Source organism: Pholcus phalangioides, unplaced genomic scaffold (genome assembly GCF_987345545.1).
Source record: "Pholcus phalangioides strain wild (caught in Gottingen) unplaced genomic scaffold, Ppha-v1.0 ptg000024l_1, whole genome shotgun sequence".
NCBI classification, from domain to species: domain Eukaryota; kingdom Metazoa; phylum Arthropoda; class Arachnida; order Araneae; family Pholcidae; genus Pholcus; species Pholcus phalangioides.
In genome coordinates this window covers 15,631,092-15,640,786 of record NW_028301616.1, presented here as the reverse complement: position 1 = coordinate 15,640,786, position 9,695 = coordinate 15,631,092, and the positions used below count along the sequence as shown (strand labels likewise).

General features: G+C 45.4%; 1 pseudogene; it reads left to right on the top strand.

Annotated features, from left to right (window-relative positions):
- Window positions 1–5,026: 5,026 nt before the first annotated feature.
- LOC149068838 (heterogeneous nuclear ribonucleoprotein A2 homolog 1 pseudogene) lies at window positions 5,027–7,223 on the top strand (annotated as a pseudogene).
- The last annotated feature ends 2,472 nt before the right edge of the window (window positions 7,224–9,695 follow it).

The window sequence follows — 9,695 nt, the reverse complement described above, 5'->3', positions numbered from 1 at the left end:
ATACAACCAGGGGCATCTCTAACCCTTGGGTCTACGTGGGGCATGACCCGGGTCTTCATGTCTATAATGGAGGGGGGGGGGAGGGACTGCACTATATATGGGATCTGGTACTATGATTTTCATGTGTAAGCTGTTACTTCCAGCTAAGTATGGAGGGCCGCCAGAGCAATTGTTGATGATGTTGAGAGGGTCGATTTATCGTGCATGTTCGTTGGATCGTCCCGTATTTTACACAGACCGTTTTTTGCATTATAATTCGACTCCTGCGAGAGATGATAATCCAACATTTGAATCCGTGCCTGGCCAGGATTCCAGAGATTGATCTGATTTATAAAAATTTCATTCATAATAAAAAAAAATAGAAAGTATCTCACTCTTGGATGAGGGTACAGGGGGTCCTGGATAGGACAGGGGAGCCACGAGAGAAAAATGTGATCCATAGGGGGCCATGAGCTGAAAAAGGTTAAGAAACACTGCTTTAGACAGTAGAGGACCTACCCTTATGAGACGATATCATAATTGCCAGCGATTATACGTTTTTCTGTCCGTGTGTTATAAAGTTGAAATTACTTCATGGCTAGTATTCTCTTCTTTTTTTCAGAATTTTTCACTATACTGTATATCAGGGCTAGACAAATACCCAGGCACCACCAGGTCGACTAAAAAAATTGGTATCGGTGCTTAAAATTTTCTTTGTGTAGTTACTAAATTGCAGGCTGAGAGCAGCACAAAATCTTTAGGATCCATAGCAGCATATCTGCCGATATGAAAAAGGGTCACTATGCACTGAAAAAGTAAAAAAAAGCATTATTTTGGGCCTTTTTCTCCTTGTAAAAAAATTTTTTGGAATTTGACCATCCATGCTGTATAGCCATCGCGACTTAAATCGATGGCCTAATAACCCAATACTATCCGTCGCCGACTTAATTTCGACTTATTTCTATTTCAGAAATTCGAATTTAAAAGACTAATTGTAATTCATTGAGGTGAAAACGGGAACATCCAGCTAATTATAGCCAATAAAGGATTTCAAAATAAGTGTGTCGTCGGATACATGCGCCGCGTGACATCTTGAGAATAACATTACATTGAAAATACCAATTAGGTCAGAGATTTCTAAGGATGTGTGTGTGGTGCGGCACTTTAATGTTCCCTGGAGAAGATCGTACTGCCTTGCAGTGGTGTCTTCAATTACATTCTGGTATTCGAAACTAAATCAAGAGTTGAACTGTAAACATTCTACTTCTGATACAGGGTGGGCGGGGCGGGTAAATAATGCATAAAGAACGAAAATCTCATTGCTCAGAGCTCAGAGCACATCATGATTATTTTGTTCATGGTTGGTGATTGAATGATGGTGGCGTATTTGCGCAATGAGCTCACGTTAGTTTGTAAAAAAAATCCAGTCCCTGTATCTCCTGCATGTTATTCAAAATAAAGCTGATAGGGCTTCAAGTTTGAGGCCCGGTGGCTTATAAACAACAATCCCTACATTTCTAGCTACATTGTAGAAATTTAGCGCATCGTTATTGACCGAAATGAGTGATGAACCATTACGTCACTCCTGGTGAAATTTTTGCTGGTGACGTTTAACAGATAGATCAAAACGCCTCGAGATTTTATACAGCTTTGGTAGAGACTCACGTACCGAAGGTTATGTGTTCGATTCGGTCTGAAACCCGTCCAATTATTTCCCTCCATCTTCGCTGTCATTTACTGATTTATCAAAAAATGTTTCCATTTTTGTTTCCGATTTAATCAAATGCGGTTCACGTGCATCGAGAAGACAATAATAACGACTCGCGAATGGAGCACCCAGATATCATTTATTGATTCAATAAAAAATGCTTTCATTTTTCGTTAATTGAACTTTGAAATTCAGTTTTGCCCAAAACTCCGTCTCTCGTGACGTCTTGCTAGCTTTTTTTGCTCGCAGTAACCAATCACCGGCGTGCTAATGCTTCTTGTGCTTCTAAGAAAGCAGGGATTGTAATTACGCGGCCTGGTATATCATCAATACCATTTTTTTCTACTTTTGTTTTCTTCGAATTTACTAGAAAATCAATACAAAAGAAACTGCTCAAATCTATTGACTTGGAGAGGGAAGGCGCTATAGTCATCATGCTGAATCACTATATGGACGCTTGGTATCCGGTCATGTAAGGAGGTCCTTGCCAGAAAACAATGAATAATGTGAAAATATCAAGGCCCTATGCCAACGGGACCTGCGCAGATTTGGATTTATGATGAATCAATTTAAAGCCACACTATTATCGAGGGGCGAGGGGTCAAAGACGACCTCCTAGATTATACATGTACTTCTTGATAATCTTTATCTAGGAGGTCATAGTTAAAGGAAAATGGGATGGGACCTTGACAACCTTGAGGACAAGACTAGCAACGGGTCTATCCGTGAACATTTCATCTCCAGTTTGAAGAAAAAGGGGAGAAGAAATCAGGTAATAATGGCACACACCACTATAGGATGAATGTACAAATGTTCAGATTTCCAAGATCATCTCTCCCTTTTGAATCTCAATCTTGTATCAGTATTTCGTTAGAAAAATAAGCAAAACAAAAACTTGAATGGAACGCCAATTTCGAACAATCTCTGGTGCTTCAATGAGCACTGCGGTGCTCGTAATCGCAATCAATGTGTAGATTCCTAGCCTATAAACCAGCGGTTCTCAACCTTTTTTGACACGCGTAGCCCTTTCTGGTCTATAATTTCTATGGCGGAGCCCCGTAGGCCTATTTTTTATTTATTCATCGAAGTTACTGATTTATTTATGTTATTTAAAATACTTATAACTATTTTTTCAAATTTACTTTTTTTTTTTACTTTCCCCGAGCGGCCGTAGAGCTCCGCGGAGCACTGGTTGAGAACCGCTGCTATAAACCATTGCTAGACCTCCCAGCATCATAGAAAAAGTAAAAATGGTGGGCAAATCTCATTCCCGAACATCGAAGATAGAAAATAAAATACGGCCGTCGCGTCGGGCTGTTAAAAAAAAAAGGCCCAATTTCACTTTAAAAATAGTAGATAAACGAAAAGAAAATATATACATATATACAATAAAAACAAGCCCAGCCGTCAGCATGTTAGGCTAACCGTGGCCTACACGTTTTCAAAAAAGATCCGAACCCGGGTTTCGAATGATTTGTATCACCAATGTTTCAGGAGAGTGAGAGAGAGGCCTTGTTTGTTACATAAAAAAAGGGCCTGAAATAAGGGAGGAGGAGCTTCTTTTCACTATAAGTGCCCTGGCCTAGGCCTTGACCAATAAATTACGGAGGAGAATATAAAAAAAAAAATCTTTTTTGTGGAAACCATTTTTTTTTTTACGAGAAGGCCTTCGGAAGCCCACCAACTGGGCTTGTACAAGAGGTTAACAGGAAACTGTAGCAGTTATTTTTACTTTTTGAAAGAAAAATGCTTAGGCCGGCCTCCGTTTACCTTTTTTTTTTATGGTGCGTGGCGATTCGATTTTTTTCAGGCCGTAATTGCTGTTTTGTGGACGTTACGTCCTTATAATGACGGCCTTTATTTCACTGAGCGCTAGGTTAAACGCATATTGACATTTGAATCGTTTCTTAACACAATGATACCCCCACCAAATAGGTGACGGGGCCGCGGCCCCTACATTTTTTGACAAGATCCCTAGGCAAGGATGTTAGTGGGTATCTCATATTGATTTTCAGGTAAATTTATAGTGTAAAAAAACTCGTAAAGCGCTTATTTAGTTTGATTTCTGGGACCCCAGGTCAAAGCTTTGTCTGCTTGGGATTTTTGGTGGCCCTCTCTTCAGTAAAATTTTGTAGGGAAAAAAAAATAATGGGATTCATCTCGGGCCCAGGGGCTGGAGCCCGGTCTGTCCTTCTATGTGGGGAGGGGCGTGAAATATGTAAAAATATTTATGCCTGTTTGGGTTTCCTCTAGAGCACACCATATCTTCCACATTCGTTAAGGAGGCCTCCAGACAGGCCCCCCTCCTCCCACAAGGGTAGGGCTCTGATAGGCTCCAGCTCTGGGCACGTGACGATTCTTATTTTTCTTTTGCATTTTTACACTATAGATTCACTAAAGAAGTTGCCCATAAGAAACATGGCCGGAGATCCACCAAAAATCCCAGCCTAGGGGCTCCAAATAAAGATTTTTCAGTGAGCCGTTTTATCCCAGGGTCCTCTAAACTTTGTTGATCCATATTGGGCAGCTAGTGTCCGCAAACGGATAGGTACTGCACTTTGTTGATCCATATTGATTTGTCTCATAACACCGCACCTCCATCAGAAAATAAATGCCCCTCCCCCAAGGGTGCGACTGATAGGGCTCCAGCCCTGAGGCCTGGTACAATTACCATCATTTTTTTTGGTTCTTCGCGCTGTAAATTTACTTCAAAGGGGTTGTGGCGTGAAAAGTCTGGCTTGGGGGCACGCCAAAGATTCCAGTCTATGCCTTGGGCTACTACAGGATTTGCGCCCTCCCTTTCCCAAGGAGCAAATCATTCACATTGGGGGGAAACACTGGACTGTCCGAATAGGATTCACGTCTATTCAGGATTCTATTAGATCCTATTCAGGGGTCTTTCAACGCCTTTCATGAAAATGATCGATATTTTTGATTGAACCCAGAGGATATTTTAGTGTTGGGCAAATATCAGAGAAGGATTAGACGAGTCATTGGAATAGATGTTAGTTATCGGGGACCCAAATAGTTGGAACTGTGTTGACCAACAATCGAGAATCGACCATTTTGTTAAGAGGTGAAAAATCCGAGGACTCTCTCGTACCTGTTGGCGATCCAAACAGAAGGAAAAGAAGGGGCCCAAAAGTCGAATCATTCACAACAAGTTATCAGTTCAGAGCGGAAGCAATATCTGGCAACAGGAAAAATAAGAAAACCAACTCCCATTTTTCTGTCTAGAATCCCGATCGGCTAATCCCCCTCCCCTCTCCCTCAGCTGCGAACAACAACAGGAGGACACTCGGCGGAGGACTTTCACGAACCACCAGCAGAAAAGAAAACATGACTGAAGAGAGGTTCCGCAAGCTATTCATCGGAGGTTTGGAGCCGTCCGTGACAGAGAACGAACTCAGAGAATACTTCCAGACCTACGGGAGCGTCACCGACTGCGTCGTCCTCAAGGACCGCATCACCGGTAGGTCCCGCCGATTCGGGTTCGTCACCTTTGACAGCCGCGACGCCGTCGACCGGGTCCAGAACGAGAGGCCGCATTCCTTCCGCGGCCGTGAGGTGAGTTGTTGTCCACCATCTTGTGTGACCTACCTTGTAGTGATGGTGTCCAATCGTAGGGCATTTTCCGAGTTTTTCCCCCGTGTATATTATGTAAGCGGTCATCCTCGGCCTCGAGAGATGCCCACGTGTAAGTCTTCCCAGTGTAGGTTTTACGGACTAGGCTTAGGCACTTGCACTTTTTCTGGGACTCCGCCTTCGAAATTTCAGGACTTGGTGTATCTCGTACCTTCTATTCTATGCAAAGGCGTCGGAAATGTTTTAGACCTGTGGGTGCTCGACTTGATTTTTATATAAAATATATCGATTTCAGAATTGATTCTGGGGTGCTCAGACCGGTACTATAGAATACTGCTGTTGTTCGAGCACCTACTGAACCTCCCCTCCCCCGGTTCCGATGGCACTGATCCCATGCATTCTTAGTTCTCCTTAAATTTTCGGGATGCCCATGTGTGGAATTCAATATAATGGGATTGCAGTCTTTAGTGGTATGGGCTTTAGATTATTCTGGGACCTGGTCTTTGGTGGGTAAAGATGTACCATCTGGCCATGGCCTTCGCAATCTGTAGCCGGGCCCCTAGGCTGAGATATTTGGCTCGCCTCCCCCCTCTATGGTGAATTTATGCCAAAGTACAGAAATAATATTTGTGCCAGTCTACAGGGCTCGGTTGGCGCCAGAGTGGCGTGGTGGTAAGATGCTGGTCTACTACCGTGAAGGTTGCTGTCACGGTTCACGCTTCAAACCCGAGGGAGGATATATGATATTTTTCTCTCCAGCGTGGCCTAAACCCCTCGGGGTAATGCGCTTATATCCCTCATGGGACAGAGCCTAGGGAATGGCACTACAGTCCACAGGGCTGTAGGACCAGACATGACGGGCTCAATCCGGAAGGGGGGGGGTGTAAGCCCTTTATTCTTTAGGGTTGGGTTACACTGGAGACGACTGAGCGTGCTGGACAGCGGAGCCCAAGTATCACTGGCCCTCGAGTCCAGCCCTCTGATCTCAAAATACTCGTCGTCCACAATCACGACAGCAGGAGCGCAGCTTGTCTATGACCAGGCCCCTAGGGCTGGAGCCCTGCCCTTGCTTTGTCTATGTATTCTTACTCGGATGGCCATGTGCAGAATTTAATGTGGTGGGGGTTTCAGTCTTTGGTAGTATTGATTTAGATTATTCTGGAACTACTAATACTTTACTCATACCAGCCCCGATCACATCACCCATACAATTCTGGGACATTCGCCATTTTTCAGGACTAGGCCATTATTAATCGTTATTATTCTGGGACTAGGTCTTTGGGGTTAAGATGCTACCTTCTAGCCCATATTACTCGGTTGCCCATGTGTATAATACGGTTAGATTGCAGTCTCTGGGAATTCGGGACCTAATGTGTTGTCCTCTACCTTTCTATTATCCCGTCCGTAGGTTGAATTACGCAGGGCTGTACCGAAACAGTACTTCGAGAGGCTGTACGGGCACCTGACCGTCAAGAAGTTATTCGTCGGTGGACTCGGTGACGCCGTCGACTCGGATGACCTGCGCGACTACTTCGGCGAGTTCGGTCACGTGCGAAACGTCGACGTAATCGTCGACCGCGACACCCGCCGCAAGAGGGGCTTCGCGTTCGTCGAGTTCGACGACTACGACCCCGTCGACAAGATCGTCCTGCTGGAGTACCACAACATCAACGGCAAGTCGGTCGACGTCAAAAAGGCCATGACCAGGTACGAGACCAGGCTCCTGAAGCAGGCCCAGAACGACCGCGACCGATTCGAGAGCGCCATCCGCAACCCCAGCATGGGCGCCGCTGGCGGGGCCGGCAACTTCATGGCGACGTCCGGGTACGGTTCGGATATCGTGCCGGGTTTCGGGCCGACCATGTTCCAGCCTTTCCGCCCAGTCGACCTGATGATGCCGAGCAGGCAGAGGCAACGCAACTTCCTCGTGTACGGGCCGAGGAGCTTCTGAAGACGCGGTGCTCGACGAGCACCCCTCGCGCCAAAAGGGGTTTAAAATCCTAGAGGAAAGAAATGATGACTCTTACATCGAAATTCACTCGGACTGGACAACAGACAATATTAGGATGGGGGGAAATTCGACCGTCATGGTGATTGATTGGTCAACCAATGACTATTCATTTGATTGGACAAATTTTAAAACTATTCATTTGATTCGTTTTTGTTTTTGGCGATTGATTTTCCCTTTTGACGCCATATTTATTAATTGAAAAAAATTGTGTATATACATATTAATAAAATTTAAAATGACTATTCCAGTGTCCTTGACTTGTATATCGCTAGTCCCCTTAAGTCAGTGACTCTTCCACAGAAGGACTAAGGCCGTCTTGAGTATCGCGGGCTTCCGGACAATAGGCTTTTCTGAGGGAACCCCCCTCCATCCCAGATGCCTAGAAATGCCTGCTTATCACGTGATCAATCTCGGAAATCTCAACCAGAGATCTACTCTCAACCACCCTCTCTCCACCTGACGCCCCCTTCCCGGATATGAGATCCCGGGTCATGCCCACATGGACCCATGGGATAAGTGGCCCCTGGTTCTATCGAAAGCTCTGCCTGATTTCTGAAAATAGTGCTATTTTTCCACCATATTTCACTTGAAAGCTTTATTATTTCCTCACAGCTCGCTGTTTAAAATCACGCATCTGCAGCACTTGCGGTTTCCCTTTTCATCTGATTTTCACCCGTGGCCTCCCCCCTAGAATATCTCAGGACCGCAAGAGGGCCATATGGTTCTAGGTTGCGAACCACTGCTGTAAAGTCTTTCAAACTTATTTGCCTCATCGCCCCACTATGCTAATCTGTAGGATTTCATGTTGCATCTTTTGGTTCTACTGCCCCTCCATTCCCGGTTGGGCCCATGTCTTAAGACGGCACCGGTCGATGTAGAACCTACAAATCAAATTGAAGGGTCCATCATCTGAGGGAAGCAATAGAATTTGGCCTACCCCACTTTATGAGAAACCCATCTGATACGGGCCTCATTCTCAAAAGGGTAAATTCTGGTCTAGTCTTTACACCAAAAGGGTGATCAACCTTTAGAAGAGGGAGTGCGGGCTACTTTATTGATTTGAAAACTTGTCGCGGGCCACCTAAATGCGTGATCTGTAAATGTGCAGTAGGTTATTTAAATGATCTGTAAATGCGGCAGGGGCTGCTTGAGTGATCTGGAACTGTACCGCAGGCCACTCAATGACCTGTAAATATGCCGCGGGGCCATTCGAGTGATCTGGGAATATGCAGTGCCTTGTGGAACTTGAGTGACCCAGAAAAGCTCCACTTAGTCGTTTACTTTATACAAAACCGCGGGGCACATCAGATGACTCGGGAGGCCACATTTCGCCCGCGAGCTACAGGCTATGCCTTACGCGTTTGTTCATTTCTATTAGGGGGAACGGGAGGGGCCTTATCATAGGTTCCCGAGCAAAGTGGTCCCTGGTATATGGGACTCAAGTGCGTACGCAGGAGAGGGAAGGTGCATTGAATTGTTTATTCATTAATTATTGAAGGGGCTCAGCCCCTCTCACAAAATTTATTAAGGGGGGGGGGCTAAAATAGCCTCAGCCCCTGGGTTCCGGTGCCTGTGGCGGGCCCCATGGATATGAGATCCCGGGTCTTGCCAACATAGACCCATGGGCCATGATGGCCCCGGTTTTATGGACAGCTTACTGGATTCTGAAAATAGTGATATTTTTCCTCCATATTTCACTTGAAAGCTTTATTATTTCTTCACAGCTCGCTGTGGGAAATCACGCATCTTGTCGTGGTTCCCCCTTTCATCTAATTTTCACCCGTGGCCTCTCCCCCAGAATATCCCAGGACCACAAGAAGGCCATATTGCTCGAGGTCGCGAACCACTGCTGTAAAGTCTTACAGCACTTATTTGCCTCATTGTCCCACTATGCTGTAGGATTTATATACCACTATATATATAGGATTTCATGTGTTGCATCTTTTGGTTCTACCGCCCCCTCTAGTCCAATGATTCTCAACTGGAGGCCATGTACCCCCCGGTCCTGAGATAGTCGGCTACGTACCGTTTCGTCCTCAAGTCAAAATACAGTGGAATTCGGGACTTCGGTAAACGAGCAATTCGCATAACGTGACGCATTCTCATAACGGACACCCTGTATAGGCGTATACCGCATTTACAGGGTGTCCCACAAATAGAGGTACAAATTTTAATGGCGGGGGGGGGGGGAGGCACATCCCGCTGCAGGGACCTTTGGCGGGCACCCTCTATAGTGACCAAGAAAGTATGCAAGCATGTGGGTGACGAAAAGAGTGACTTAGACACAGAGGCGGAAGGGCTCAGCGGGCTTAGTGCGGAAAATTTGGGGAATAGGTTGTCATGAAAATTATACTAGAATATAGGAGAAAGGTAGAAAATTTTGTAAAGCCCCCTGGCGGCAACATTATAAAT